The following is a 16,580-nucleotide window of genomic DNA, read 5'->3' on the forward strand; positions in this document are numbered from 1 at the left end:
CTACACAAATGAAGGAACAAACTGGAAACACAGAAGTCCAAATAAATGAAGAGGAAATAGGCAAACTACCTGAAAAAGAATTCAGAATAATGATAGTAAAGATGATCAGAAACTTTGAAAACAAAATGGAGAAAATGCAAGAATCAATTAATAAAGACCTAGAAGAATTTAAAGAATAAACATACAGAGACAAACAACACAACTACTGAAATTAAAAATACTCTAGAAGGAATCAATAGCAGAATATCTGAAGCAGAAGAACATATCAGTGAATTGGAAGATAAAATGGTGGAAATAACTTCTGAAGAGCAGAATAAAGTAAAAAGAATGAAAATAACTGAGGATAGTCTCAGAGACCTCTGGGACAATATCAAACACACCAACATTTGAATTATAGGGGTCCTAGAAGAAGAAGAGAAAAAGAAAGGGTATGAGAAAATTTTTGAAGAGATTATAGTTCAAAATTTCCCCAACGTGGAAGGGAAATAATCAAATCCAAGAGGCACAAAGAGTCCCATGCAGGATAAACCCAAGGAGAAACATGCCAAGACACATATTAATCAGACTAACAAGGATTAAACACATAGAAAGAATATTAAAAGCAGTAAGGGAAAAGCAACAAGTAACATACAAGGGAAACCCCATAAGCTTAACAGCTGACCTTTCAGCAGAAACTCTACAGGTCAGAAGGGAGTGGCCGGATATATAGTATACTAGGGAGGCCTGGCGTGCTGCGATTCATGGGGTCGCAAAGAGTCGGACACGACTGAGCAACTGAACTGAACTGAACTGAACTGAACGCATATATATGGAATTTAGAAAGATGGTAATGATAACCCTGTATGCGAGACAGCAAAAGAGACAAAGATGTATAGAACAGTCTTTTGGACTCTGTGGGAGAGGAAGAGGGTGGGATGATTTCGGAGAATGGCATTGAAACATGTATAATAATATCATATATGAAACGAATCGCCAGTCCAGGTTCGATGCATGATACTGGATGCTTGGGGCTGGTGCACTGAGACGACCCAGAGGGATGGTACGGGAGGGAGGAGGAAGGGGGATTCAGGATGGGGAACACGTGTATACCTGTGGCGGATTCATGTTGATGTATGGCAAAACCAATACAATATTGTAAAGTAATTAACCTCTAATTAAAATAAATAAATTTGTATTTAAAAAAAAAAAGTACTGAAAGGGAAAATTCTACAAACAGGATTACTGTACCCAGCAAGGATCTCATTCAAAATTGATGGAGAAATAAAAAGCTTGTCAGACTAGCAAAGGTTTTTAGACTGGGAATTTTGCTAAGTCTGCTCATAACTTCCCTTACACATGAAGTTCATACAACTTTCCTTTAAGGTGTTGGTTCACAAGCTTGACTACAGTCAGAATTTTCATGCAGCTAAAACATACAGAAACCCCACTTATGTGCAGTTTTGTATGCCACAAAGATTCCAATTTGATTTTTTTGCTGTCAGTGTTTTTAAAGACTGTCAATTGATTCTAAAATATAGCTAGATTTGAGAACTATAGCCTTTAGACATTTCTTAACTAATATTATTTATGTGCTACAAAATCTTAATATCATTTAAATTGGGGTTTTTTGGAGAGGCTGTTTAGAATATAATAGAATAATAAATAAGTTCCCTGGGTTTTATAGATGAAGCTGAAGGCTCATCTCGTGTAAGTGACTTACACAGGGTGAAAAAGGAGCATTGATGCTTTTCAGTTAAAACTATTTTAATCATAGTCCAAATAAGAAATTTTGTATTGAGCAATTAAAACTCATTCTCAAAAAGTGTCAGTGTCTACTATGAGTCTTACTGTGCTAAGGCAGTTAACTTAATAACTAATCCTATAAGATAATTGCTTAATCTTCCACATTAGACATTCCAAACATTAAGTTCCCTAAATTGTGGAGCCAGTGAGTGGTGGAGTCAGGATTCAGATCCAGTTTTACTAGATCAGAAGACTACTTCCATGGGCTTACCTAGTATCTTTTCATATCCCTAAAATTACCTTTTGGTTAATTAGCTAATTCCTTCAGACTTTTCTCAAAAGTGTGTCGTTACAACTTTTTGATTATTTTACATGCCCCAGTATTTTTAAAATTCTGTGACCATAAAATACTTACTCGGGAGTTTCAGGGGTTTGACAGGTCTGAAATAATTTATATGGCAAATGCAGTGGAATGTGATTCTTGTTCTAGAAATTCTCAGGATGTTCACTTAAAAAATCTTTTGAGTCATTTTAAAATTGTAATTCTGACCTTTAATATCTGTTAAACAGGTTTGTTCAAAATATAATGAGGAAGAATTTTCATATGATAGTTGTTTTATTTCAGAGTATTACTAAGGATTCAACATTCTTAATATAAAATAGCAGAACTTGTTACATATGTATAGTTGATGACTTAGCTCAGACTAAATTTTGCACATCTATGGAGTCTAAAATTCAATTGGGATCCCATCCAGTTTTTTGTTTAAGTATACGTAAAAAAAAAAAAAATACATAGTCTAAAATGAACCTTAGTTTAAAACTCCTTTCTTTTCTCTGTCACTTTTTCTTTGTGAGTAGCTTCATAAGAACTGCTGGCAATTAGGTGAAATTTAGAAATTACAACAAAACAAAGGATACATAGAATGTTGGCTACCTCTTCATTTAACTATGTGTATGTGAAATATAATTTTTTTTATTTTTTTTATTTTTATTTATTTATTTATTTTATTTTACAATTCTGTATTGGTTTTGCCATACAATTAATAACTTATTTTTTAAAATATCATTACTTCAAGATGTAATAAATGAATCTAACTGAAAAAAAAAGGATAATGGGTATCAACATTGAACTTATAATTAACTTAGCACCTAAACTAACCACAATTATTCTTTAAAATATACATTTCAAAGTGTAATTTTAATCATTTTTTTATATCTTTATTTGATATATTTTCAGATGTTGCAGACAGTTCTTATTCATTCTTCACAGTGTTCCTTTTGTAGTTTGCATTTAACCTAATACTTTTGGTAAAGAATCTGCCTGCAGTGCAGGAGATCCGGGTTCGATCCCTGGGTCGGGAAGATACCCTGAAGAAAGAAATGGCAACCCACTCCAGTATCCTTGTCTGGAAAATCTCATGATACAGGAGCCTGGTGTGCTGCAGTCCATAGGGTCGCAGAATCAGCCATGACTGAGGGACTAACACAACTTAGGGACTTAAATACATATAAATGTGTGTATCTATATCATTTTGTGGATTTCTATATCCCCATTCAGAATTGCTTTTCCAGTTTTTATTGGTCCCATTGGGTCAGGGTACAGGGTCATCCTAAGAATTGTGAGAGTCCCATTGAAAACATTAACCAAATAAGAAAACACTTAATAAAATGCTTAGTATATAATATGAGAAAATTAGCATGTAATAGGAGACCCAGGATTTTTAAAACCATGTTTAGAATGAAATATATGATTAGCAAAAGGATTTTGGATGAGAACAAATTCACACTGGACTTCAAAAAGATGATAAATTTATACAGGGGATGATGAGAGGACTTTTCTAGAAAAGAGCATAGGAATAATATTATTAGCATATCAAATCAAGAAACCTCATAATATATTACTCACACTTCTTGATTCTGGCTTTTGAGATTACTTTTACTTTTCTCAAATTTTGGAATTTGTGAGTATGTGTTTTCAGAGAAAAGACAACTTTCCTTAGTTTCACATCTTTCCTACCAACTAGTGCAGTGTCTGCACATACTGGGTACCTAGTAAATAGTTTCTGATGCATAATGAAGATTGACCAGTCATTTTAACTAGCTTGAGTAAGACCTTGATATCATCCACCAGGAGAAGAGCTTGATAATATTTTGTAGGCTTACTCAGTGAGAGGACCAATGTGATATTGTAGAAGGAAGATATATCAGGAAGGAAGACAATAGCAGGGAAAGAAGAAAACGTGAACAAGAAATCATGTAGGAAATTCTACAGTCAAGTCCTACAGACTGTGAAGGGACTAAGGGAACATGTTTTCATTCATTTGTTTTATTTCTTAAATAATTAAACTATTAAATCAATTAGAATTTTAATTCATATCTGTTTTCATGAAGCCTATGCCTGTTTTTACTGTCTTTTCTGTATTACAAAAAATCAATTAAGCCTTAGTTTATGTGGATGATCATGCACCCTTAATGTAATCTTGTTTGCGTCCTCACTACTGACCAGAGTGGAGGAGCAAATTGAGGGATGGTAAGAAAAATGACTGATGATCAAAAGAGAAGTGAAGACTGAAGCAGAGAGTCACAGTAAACAACTTTTTAGATACATTGAGATAAGATGCAAATTAATGTATATCTTCAAGCCTAAACTTTGACATAAAAATGATATTAGAATCAGTAATAAGCCTTACACTATTTTGAAGAATTATAGTTTTGCTTATATTCTAACAGAAAACTGTAAAACCAAGATCATCATTTTTTAATTTTTTTTAATATAAATTTATTTATTTTAATTGGAGGTTAATTATTTTACAGTATTGTATTGGTTTTGCCATACATCAACATGAATCCGCCACCTGTTCCCCATCCTGAACCCCCCTCCCTCCTCCCTCCCTGTACCATCCCTCTGGGTTTAATTTCTTAAAGCAGTTTGAAAGCAGCAAAACATACACTTACACACACACACACACACACCATAAACAACCCTTTCTTTTCTACAATGGGATCTTAATTGGAATCTGGTTATTGTGCACAAATCAGATGAAGCCTGAGTAGTGTGATTGCAGAGGAGTTGCAGCCTCTTAACTCTGCTGACCTCAAGCTGTCCCTCAGGACTTCTTGAGATACTGTATCTGTACACAGGTCTCCCAGGAAGCTGGGAAAACCTGCATTTTCATATTAAGAATATACTAGATTATTCTATCTACTTTATACCAACAAAACAAAAGTCTCATGTGGGGGATAAAAAATGTGTTATAATTATTTTCTCATACATATTTTCTAATAACTTTCATGATATCTGTGTCTAGGGGCTACCTAGGGAACAAAGTACCCCTTTTAGGTTCCTATAAAGCATTTTGCCTGAGGACCAGTTGCCAGAATCTCCTTGGAGAGAGATGTAGATTTCACTTAACTCTGTTATGTAGGTGATTTAAAGATTGAGCTAGGATACACAAAGTACAGAAATATCAAGAAAGAGTGTATTTTAGTGCAATCATGAGGATTTTCCTACTGCAGAGATGGAATCTACAGTACAGTGTGACTAAGGAATATGAACCCTGGGTGATGCAATCCCAGTTCAGTCGCTCAGTCCTGTGTGACTCTGCGACCCCACGGACTGTAGCATGTCGGGCTTCCCTGTCCATCACCAACTCCTGGAGCTTACTCAAACTCATGTCCATCACATCAGTGATGCCATCCAACCATCTCATCCTCTGTCATCCCCTTCTCCTCCCGCCTTCAATCTTTCCCATCAGGGTCTTTTCAAATGAGTCAGCTCTTCACATCAGGTGGCCAAAATATTGAACTTTCAGCTTCAGCATCAGTCCTTCTGATGAATATTCAGGACTGATTTCCTTTAGGATTGGCTGGTTTGATCTCTTTGCATTCCAAGGGACTCTCAAGAGTCTTCTCCAACACCACAGTTCAAAAGCATCAATTCTTCGGCACTCAGCTTTCTTTATAGTCCAACTCTCACATCTATACGTGACTACTGGGAAAAATATAGCTTTGACTAGATGGATCTTTGTTGATAAAGTGATGTAATACTGGGCCATGATAGTTTCAGTTCTAATAGAATTATGCTCCCTTTCCATTTCCTATTTTATATCCACTGTGTAACATAGATCTTTGCATAGAGGAGACACAACAAATATTCTGAAGTTCAATTAAAAGTCATAAATCCCTTTCTTACACATTACTTGCTCAGTCATGTCTGACTCTTTGCTACCCTATGGACTGTAGCTGCTAGGCTTCTTTGTCCATGGAATTTTCCAGGCAAGAATACTGGGGTGGGTTGCCCTGCCCTCCTCCAAGGGATCTTCCTGACCCAGGGGTCAAATCCACATTTCTTATATCTCCTGCACTGGCAGGTGGAAGGATTCTTTACCACTAGCACCACCTGGGAAGCCTTATGGAGAAAAAACCCTCTTTATAAATTACATTATTTCCCCATAACTTTAAAAGGATGAGAAGATAGAAGTACATCTCACCTTTAACAATAAATAGATTCTTAAAATTTTGGAGAAATAATGTTTTGTAAACCCTATTAATGCCCTATTAATTTAACTAATGCCACTTTTGGAAAAGTTAGTCAGACTTTGTGTTTGAGTATAGTTGAGTAAGGGGATTATGATGGAATAGGTCTTAACCTACAAGTCCTGTGCACCTTTACTTATAGAGTTCTATTTTAAATAATCTTATACAATACCCATTCTTTCATTTTATTGTGGCTGAAAGAAAAACATCTAATAGGGTCATTAAAATCATCTGCTTTTATGTTCATTGTACAAAATGACCTTTTGCCTGTGTGTGTAGGTTGTTCTGAAAATATTTTAAAAGTTCTTTTCAATTTCTTTTTCTCAAAGGTTAACATATTCTGTATAAGAAATATAAATTTTTTGAGAGAAAATTTCTGGAAACCATTCTTATATAATCTGACCACAAAAAGATTGCTAGGACAATTTACCTGAAATTCAGTTGTTTAGAGAAGTGAGAATCATCTGCAGTTTAACTTAGTAAAATTTATGGATATGCTTTCTTATGTGGTCACTCCTTTTCAGGATGCATTACCATTCCAGTTTTGGTTCAAGTATCAAGACCAGTGATCACACACACACACACTCACTCACTCACTCACTCACTCACTCATACACTCCAAGAGGATTTGAAAAAATACATTTCATTTCTTACATAATGAGGCTTTCAAGGTGGATCAAGTTGGCCCCAATATTGGCCCCAAAGTGTCTTGGGAGAACAAGTAAAGGATATGGACTTGGGTTTTTGTGGTGGTTAAGGAGTGGAACCAAAAGAGAAGCATCCAGGGCTTTCCTTTCTGTTTGCCCAAATTTGGGAAGAAGGGCAAGAGAGAGTGGTGAAGCTTCAAGCTGATAGCTATAAACATCAAAAAATGGAGTTGACTCTTTATTGTACTTTCTCTGTTCTTTATTAAAATGAGTAAAACTGAGACTTGTTTCTACTTAAGTTCTTGGCCCTGAAACTCTCAGAAGTTTGTTTTGATTGTTCATTCTGGAAAGATAAAGAAAATCTCAAAGTGAGTAGAGATCTATTGGTAATTAGAAGCAGTTTAGGAGCAGGGAAATAACATTAAACCAAGTCAGATAGCAGAACCTACACAGGAGCCAGAAGATTTTACTTCCCATTATGATCATAATAGTAGCTGGTATGTGTTGAACATTCTTTATCAGACACTCAGTTAACTGTTTCTTTGAGTATCTCATTCAAACTTATAACAACCTCATATGTTATGTTCTAGGAATATTTTGAATCTACAGTTGAGGAAAGTTGTTCTTATAGAAGCCAAGAGATTTCGTTCAAGTGCATAGCTAGTGGAAGGTTCAGGCTGGCCTAAGATGAATACCATTAATCACTGTAGTTTTCTGCTTTCTGAAATTCTTAATCCTGATGGAAAATTAGGAAAATACATAAGAAACATGAATTTTATGGTAAAAGCACCAGACTGTGTGTAATCCTTTAAAAAAATTTTTGGGGTGTGCATTTTAAGACTGAAGGCTGTAATCAAATTAATTTGCTCTAAAGAACTAACAGAATTAATTGTGGAAATACTTTGCTTAAAATTTCTGGGACAATTAAACTGGAGCCTATTATACAGAGTGAAGTAAGTCAGAAAGAAAAACACCAAATCAGTATATTAACACATATATATGGAATTTAGAAAGACGGTAACGATGACTCTATATGCAAGACAGCAAAAGAGACACAGATGTAAAGAAGAGACTTTTGGACCCTGTGGGAGAAGGTGAGGGTGGGACAATTTGAGAGAATAGCATTGAAACATGTATATTATCATATGTGAAATAGACCGCCAGTCCAGGTTCGATGTATGAGACAGGGCACTCAGAGCTGGTGCACTGGGAAGACCCTGAAGGATGGGATGAGGAGGAATGTAGGAGGGGGTTTCAGGATGGGGGAAACATCTACACCCATGGCTGATTCATGTCAGTGTATGGCAAAAACCACTACAATATTATAAAGTAATTAGCCTCCAATTAAAATAATGAATTAAAAAAAATTTCTGGGACATATGCCAGATCCAATTTTAAAATGAGAAATCTTTGTGTATTATATTGTTCAGTCTGTTTATAATCCAGGGCTTTGTTGATTTTTAAGATTTAAATAAGCTACTCCAGATGTCAGGTTTATAAAACTTAAGAGTGGCATTGCAGGAGATAGTGAAATCTAGGTCAGTTATAAAAGAAGTAGCACAGTGAAACTGAAATATTTGAAGGGTACCTGGCTGATGGGTATCCCTCCGCTACTTCCTTTCCTTCTCTTCCCATCCTTTCCATGTACCATACTGAAAGAATCAAGGGTGATACAATTTGGTTACTTTTGATTCTACCGTATCTCACTCATACATTCTTATTTTACATTTAAATTCTGATAAAACTGAACTTTGTGCCCTTGATGAAAAAGGGAGACATGGTCTTCTGGTCAACAGCTCTAACTTGGGAGCCCTCCCACCACCTTCTCCCTACCAACCCTGAAATGATTAGGCCTGCCACCCTTCCAACCATGAGTTTACTTTATTTTCTAGGCATATGCCAAAAGAAATTCATGTGCTTTTTATTCAATTCAGTATGTATATGGTATCCAAGAGTGAATTTTATAGGCTTACAATTCAGACCTTTATCTGCTATGACTTTTTATATTATGGAAGTACCTAGGGGCTAATGCAATGAATGTGTCTAAAGATTTGTTGCACAGATGAATTTTTTACAATAATTTTAATGACTTTGTCTTGATTTACCAAGATACTCTGCATAGTGAGATCTCAAATGGCTGGAATTAGTTATCATTTCACCTGTGTTCTCTTTTAATGAGAAAATTGCCTACTCTTTTCTTGCCTTGTCCTTGGGGGTAAGTGGCAGAGGCATCAAAGGAAGGAAGGAAAGTGCAGGATTGTGCATTTGGGTTATGTAGTTGTTAATGAGCTGAACGCATGGCATTTCCCAAAGAAAATTAAATATGCAAATGAAAGCAATGGCTGAGTTAAGGCCTTTCCACGTGTTTAACTTGAAACCCTCTGTAGGAGTTATATTTTTCTTTTTTTGGTTGAAGTATAGTTGGTTTACAGTGTCAGTTCCAGGTGTACAGCAAAGTGATTCAGTTATATATATATATACACACAATATACACACATTTTTTCCTATTCTTTTCCCTTATAGGTTACTACAAAATATTGAGTATAATTCCCTGTGCTATAGAAATTATTTTTTAATTACCATTTTATAATATTAGCCATTCTCAATTGTTCCTGCCCATTGTTATTGCTGTAAATTATTATTTGGAAGTTTAGGAACCCCAAAAAGCCTGTGCTAATCATTGGTAAAAGGTTACTAGTGTCCAACTGAAATGGGGGGAGGGGCAAGATAACTACACATTTGTCAAATGTTGGCAAACATGCTCAGCTTTACAGCATAAGAGACAAAACCAGCCACTTACTCACTTAATCAAAAGTACTCCAAATTACAGTGGCTCTAAAGCCCCTCATGCTGTATTGATTTTTAGGTTCTCTTCTCTCATTATAATATCCTTGAGAAATTTTTTCCCACTTGGGCTATCTCAAACATGTCATGTTCTACTACTGGCTTTGTCATTTCCTGCCTCCAAATCACATCTCTCTGGTTCATTAAAGGGACATTTTAATGCTTCTACCAATCGTCTCCTGCAATTCTGGGACAGGCAACCTTGACTTAAGTACTGGCAGATGTTACTATCTCTACGTGACCTTGAAGGATAGGGAGGGGAAACTGCCTTCCTCTTTGACAGTCTATTCCAGTATTGGAATAGAATCTTGTCTTTACTCATTCCACAAACCAAGCATAACACTATTTATTATAAACAGCAGATTAGAATACCATTTATGGAGTACTTAACATGTTTAAGCAATGAGATATAGTCTTCAAATAAAATTATAAATACATTAATTCTCTTTTTAACCAAGGATAGAAGTCAGTTTCAAAGAAGTTAAAATGTCTAAAGATTTCTTGCTTGAAAATAGTATATCTTCAATGCAGGGCCACTTCTAATCCATATGATAGCTTTGTACAGATAAAGAAGAAGAAAATGAACTCCTTTTACTTAAGACTCTTTCACCTTTCAAAATAATTACAGAATATGAAAACATGTTTAAAAAGAAAGATACTTAACTGCCACATGCAGGAAAGTGTTTTCTACACATCTGTGATGGCTAGAACTTAAGTGGTGTCTTAGATGTGTTGTCCTTGTGATGTTAAAATCTGTCCAAACGTGTATAACAGCACTTTTGGGATATGAAAACAAGTTCTCTGGGTTAACAGTCCTTCTGATTAACTGTGCTATAAACTCAGAAATATCTAAGCAAGACAAAGTCACATTGTACATATAAACGATTGAAAATTCTTCAATGCTTTCTGCCCCCATCCTCTGTCACTATAATCACACTTGTGTCCCAGTCCACCCTGATTATTTCTGCGTGCACATTTCCATTGTTGATGTCCTTCTGAACATCTTGAGGACAGAAAGAATTTCAAACAAAGAGATGACAAAATAAATGGAGTTCTGGAAGAATTAAATGGAATATATTTTTTTTGAAACTCAGCACAAAACAAGAGAAAAGAATAAGAAAATCAAATTCCATTGTTTCTTAAGCTATTGGACTCTTGTTACTATGAACTGCAGCATATAAAGACAGAAAATTCCCCAAAAGCGGTTGAAGATAAGCCTGATACTCAGTAAATTTTGTGTTTGGTTTGTTTGTACTTCTTTCAGAGCCTCATTTGTTAGCTAACTTAACAATAAGTTTATTTAGGTCATATTAGTTCAAATTAATTCTTTCTTTTTTTTTTTAAGTTGAAGAGTGTTTGTGGACTGATGGTCACAAGAAAATATTTTGGAAAATATTACTTTGGTGACTGTAGCCACCAAACAATCAGTCACATGTTAATTGTGACCCTTGTCTTCAGTAGAGATCCCATTTGCATTTCTCCCAATCCCATATGCAAAACCTATTAATAAATAGCTAAAATGCATTTCTGTCTGAAATGATCAAATGCTAATGTGACAGACATACTGTCCATTTTTATTCCACCTTGTTCCCTTTGACTAGAACAAGTAGAAGCTGAGTAGAACTTTAGAGGCCAACTAGTAGTGAGAGTTTTCATTTTACAGTTGAAGGAATGGAAACTCACAGACTTTAAATGAATTTCTCAAAGTTGAACTTTATTTAGGGAGACACAACCGGAAGTAGAACATTTGTCTCATGACTAAAAGCATAAGGATTTTTTATTACATTACTTAGCTATTGCTATACTGAGTCATCTAGAAAAGTTTTGATTTTTTAAGAAGAAGCAGAATAACTCCCCTGTATACCAACAAATTCTGTTCACAGAGGATATTTGTTAGGTCCAAATTGTTTGTAAGTCCAGTGAAGTTAGCCTAGGGACCCTACTAACACAAGTAGCTGCATAGTTGTTCAGTCACTAAGTTGTGTCCAGCTCTCTGCCACCACAAGGACTGCAGCAGGCCAGGCCTCCCGCTCCTTCAGTATCTCCTGGAGTCTGCTCAAACTCATGTCCATTGTGTCGATGATGCCATCCAACCACCTCTTCCTCCATCTCCCCCTTCTCTTCCTGCTCTCTATCTTTCCCAGTAATAGGGTCTTTTCCAATGAGTTACTTCTTTGCATCACATGGCCAAAGTATTGGAGCTTCAGGTTCAGCATCAGTTTAATTTCCTTGCAGTCCAAGGGACTCTCAAATGTCTTCTCCATCCCTACAGTCCAAAAGCATCAATTCTTCAGTACTGTCTTCTTTATGGTCCAACTCTCACATCTGTACATGACTACTGGAAAAACCATAGCTTTGATTATATAGACCTTTGTCAACAAAATGATATCTCTACTTTTTAATATACTGTCTAGGTTTATCAAAGCTTTCCTTCCAAGGAGAATGTGTCTTTTAATTTCGTGGCTGCAGTCAGTATTCACAGTGTTTTTGGAGACCAAGGAAATAAAATCTGTCACTGTTTCCATTTCTTCCCTATCTATTTTTCATGAAATGATAGCAATGGATGCCATGATTTCAGTTTTTTGAGTGTTGAGTTTTAAGCCATTTTTCACTCTCTTCTTTCACTCTCATCAAAAGGCTCTTTAGTTCTTCTTCACTTTCTGCCATTAGAGTAGTATCATCTGCATATCTGAGATTGTTGATATTTCTCTGGGCAGTCTTGATTTCAGCTTATGATTCATCCAGCCTTGCTTGCCATACGATGTACTCTATATATAAGATAAATAAGCAAGGTGACAATATACAATCTTAACAAACTCCTTTCCCAAATTTGAACCAGTCTGTTGTTCCTTATCAGGTTCTAACTGTCGCTTCTTGACCTGCATACAGGTTTCTCAGGAGACAGGTAAAGTGTTCTGGTATTCCCAACTCTTTCAGGGTTTTCCACAGTTTGAGGTAATCCATACAGCCAAAGGCTTTAGTATACTCAATGAAGCAGAAATAGATATTTTTCTGAAATGCACTTGTTTTTCTAGGATCCATCAGATATTGGCAATTTGATCTCTGGTTCTTCTACCTATTCTAAATCCAGTTCCTACATCTGGAAGTTCACTTACTGCTGAAGCCTAGCTTGAAAGATTTGAGCATTACCTTGCTAGCATGTGAGATTATGTGGTGGCTTGAATTCTTTGGCACTGCCTTTTTTGGGGATTAGAAAGGAAACTGACCTTTTCCAGTGCTATGGCCTGTGAACTGCCACAGAACTGGAGGAAACAGAGACTCTTGAAGGGCACAAACAAAACCTTGTCCATACCAGTACCCAGGGGAAAGGAGCAATGAACTGATAGGAGACTGAGCCAGACCTGCCTGTGGATGTTTGAGGGTCTCTTGTGGAGGTGCAGGTCACCTTGGTCTGCCATAGTGGCAGGGGCACTGGCAGCAACAGCGCTGGGAGATTCATGTTGGTATAAGTCCTCTTGGAGGTTGCCGAGAGCCCCACCAGAGAGCCTGTAGAGTCCAAGACTGGGTGGCCTCAGGCCAAACAACTAATAGAGGGAGCACAGCCCACCCCTCAGCAGAGAGTTGGATTAAAGATTTACTGAGCACGGCTCTGTCCACCAGAACAAGACCCAGGCTTCCCTACAGCTAGTTCCTCCCATCAGGAAGCTTGCACCAGCCTCTCATCCTCATCCATAGAGGGCAGAGAGAAGAAGCAAGAACTACAATCCCACAGATTCCAGAATGAAAATCACAGTCACAGAAAGCTGATCACATAGATCACAGCCTTTTTGTGGCAAAGAGGCTTGCATAATTCAATGAAGCTATGACAAAACATGGTCCACTGGAGAAGGGAATGGCAAACCATTCCAGTATTCTTGCCTCAAGAACCCCATGAACAATATGAAATGGTTATACAGTACTGTACTGTAATAAGTTTATAATGCTTTTCATACAAATAATAGATAAAAAGCAAACACACCCACAAAATAAACATTTTTGATCTTACAGCACAGTACCTGGAAAAGCACAGTAGTAGAGTATAACAGGAGAAGGCAACGGCACCCCACTCCAGTACTCTTGCCTGGAAAATCCCATGGATGGAGGAGCCTGGTAGGCTGCAGTCCATGGGGTCGCTAAGAGTCAGACACAACTGAGCGACTTCACTTTCACTTTTCACTTTCATGCATTGGAGAAGGAAATCGCAACCCACTCCAGTGTTCTTGCCTGGAGAATCCCAGGGACGGGGGAGCCTGGTGGGCTGCAGTCTATGGGGTCTCACAGAGTCAGACACAAGTGAAGCGACTTAGCAGCAGCAGCAGCAGCAGCAGCAGAGTATAACAGCTGGCATCCAGGAGCTGGCATCCAGTGAACAGGCAAGAAGAGTTACTGACTGGAGGAAGGAGAGGACGTGGGAGACGGTAGAGCTGAAGGATTGTCAGCAAAAGAAGACAAAAGGCAAACAGCAGTTTCACTCACTCCTGACATTTATGGAACACACGTTCACATTTTTGGAAGTTCACAACTTGAAGGTTCTTAAGCAGGCCTTACTGCGAGACATATTTCTAAATAAATAGTGGTAGATCCAATAATTCTCTATTACCTTAATGGAGTATATTGATGTAACTAGCCCAATTATGTTTAACCCTTCATAGTATGCTAACTAGTTTCCTTCATTGATTCTACCAAGGATTTAATCTTGATCATACAAATTCAAACACATATTACAAACCTGAAGCATTTTGTAGCAGTTGAGTACATCATTCTCTTCTTAGTGGTTCTCTGAGTAGATGAGCCATCTGCATTTTGATCAGCTCACTAAAGCGACTTTGTGATGGACCAGGAATCCTGGATTGTGCATGACCTTGGTAAAATTCTGATTTCTACCTGGGACCCACACTGAGATGTCTGACAAAATAAAAACATTTCTTTGGCATCAGAATTTTTGGTTTGGACTTCATAAGTATTAATTAGTACTTATCTGCTTTTTTCTTATAATTTTAATCTACTTCTAATAGGTCACATCTCAATTTCTACTGTTGTGTTAAATATAATTTTCTTATAAGATAATAAATAAAGATTCTTAACATTTATTTATTAGACATTAAAATCTACCATCTACTGTATGATGTGATAGTATGACGTCTGCTGCTGCTGCTAAGTCGCTTCAGTCGTGTCCGACTCTGTGCAACCCCATAGACGGCAGCCCACCAGGCTCCCCCGTCCCTGGGATTCTCCAGGCAAGAACACTGGATTGGGTTGCCATTTCCTTCTCCTGGAGTTCTATAAATTGATGAAACAAAGAAGGACACTTGTTCTAGAGCTATATTTGGTCTCAGAAGGGCACTCCCAAGCTTATATCTGTCATAATTCCTTAGTGATAATTCCCTTTTGGAATTCTGTATCATTGTACTACGGGTAAGCCATCTGAAAAGGTATGTTCTTCTCTGAGTATTAGAATTGCAAATTAAAGGAAAACATCTGTGCACAAATTGTGCCAATCATCAGAGCATTTCTGAGAAAAGACAATTTTCCTATGGGCTTGCTCATCAAATCTTCCTGAGTATGTTTGACAGTGACATCAGGCATTTTTCATTTCTACTGAATTGAAACAGAATACTGATGGATAACATTTCAATTGCTCACCCCACAGAAGAAAGACATTTATTACAAGTTAAGATAGGAAGATTTCAAAGAATTCTCACCATGTGTGACATTCTCTCTGTTTCTTAACCATTTATTAAAATTTTAAATATCCACCTATTTCTATTTAGAGAGAATGTCAAGTTGAATAGCAGCCTACTCATTACTGGGTCTCAAATGAAAGTAGTAGGTAAACCACTACCTTTCTGAGTTCAAATGCTAGTGGGATTTATAAAACAAAGCAAACAAACATTGTCACCAGAATGAAGTCTTGAAAACTTCACAAGAGCAAAATGTATTGTTGTCTCTTGAAAAGAAATACAGCTATTTTTTCCCTAAACTGTTAAGAAAATAGAAATTACAGGAAGAATGTAGCATATAAAAGCAATGTATTCAGCAGCGTACTCTTCTGTTCTCAAAAAACAAAACAGTCCACTCCCAGGTATAATCAAAAGATATGAAAATGTTAGGTCTATACAAAATTTGTACATAAATGTTCACAGAAGAACTATTCATAATAGCCAAAAAGTCAAAACAATTCAAATATCCATCAGTATGTGAATGGGTAAATAAAATGTGGTATATCCATAAAATAGAATAATACAAAATGAAGTATTGATGCATATCATAACATGGAAGAACCATGAAAACCTTAAGCTGAATAAAAGAGGTCAGTCACAAATGACCACATATTATATAATTAATTTTATAGCAAATGTCCAATAGGCAAATGAATATATAGAGAAAATATATTAGATGTTACCTGTGGCTGGAAAAAGTTTAAGGAATAATAGTGGGTCATGGCTAAAGAGTAAGGCATTTTCTTTTGGAGAGATGAAAATGTTGTAATGTTGATTTTTGTGGAAATAAAATACATTGAATTGTATGCTTTAAATTGTTTAATTTTATGATACAGTTCAGTTCAGTCCAGTCGCTCAGTCATGTCCTACTCTTTGTGACCCCATGAATCGCAGCACACCAGGCCTCCCTGTCCATCACCAACTCCTGGAGTTTACCCAAACTCATGTCCATCGAGTTGGTGATGCCATCCAGCCATCTCATCCTCTGTCATCCCCTTCTCCTCCTGCCCCCAGTCCCTCCCAGGATCAGGGTCTTTTCCAATGAGTCACATCTTCTCATGAGGTGGCCAAAGTATTGGAGTTTCAGCTTCAGCATCAGTCCTTCCAATGA

At 36.7% G+C, this 16,580-nt stretch overlaps 1 long non-coding RNA gene across 1 annotated transcript in view; it reads left to right on the forward strand.

Annotated features, from left to right (window-relative positions):
• Positions 1–16,580, forward strand: part of LOC120863857 — a 665,502-nt gene that overhangs the window by 377,777 nt on the left and 271,145 nt on the right. The window lies entirely within an intron of this gene.

The sequence above is a fragment of the Oryx dammah genome, unplaced genomic scaffold (assembly GCF_014754425.2).
Source record: "Oryx dammah isolate SB20612 unplaced genomic scaffold, SCBI_Odam_1.1 HiC_scaffold_1, whole genome shotgun sequence".
Lineage (NCBI taxonomy): Eukaryota > Metazoa > Chordata > Mammalia > Artiodactyla > Bovidae > Oryx > Oryx dammah.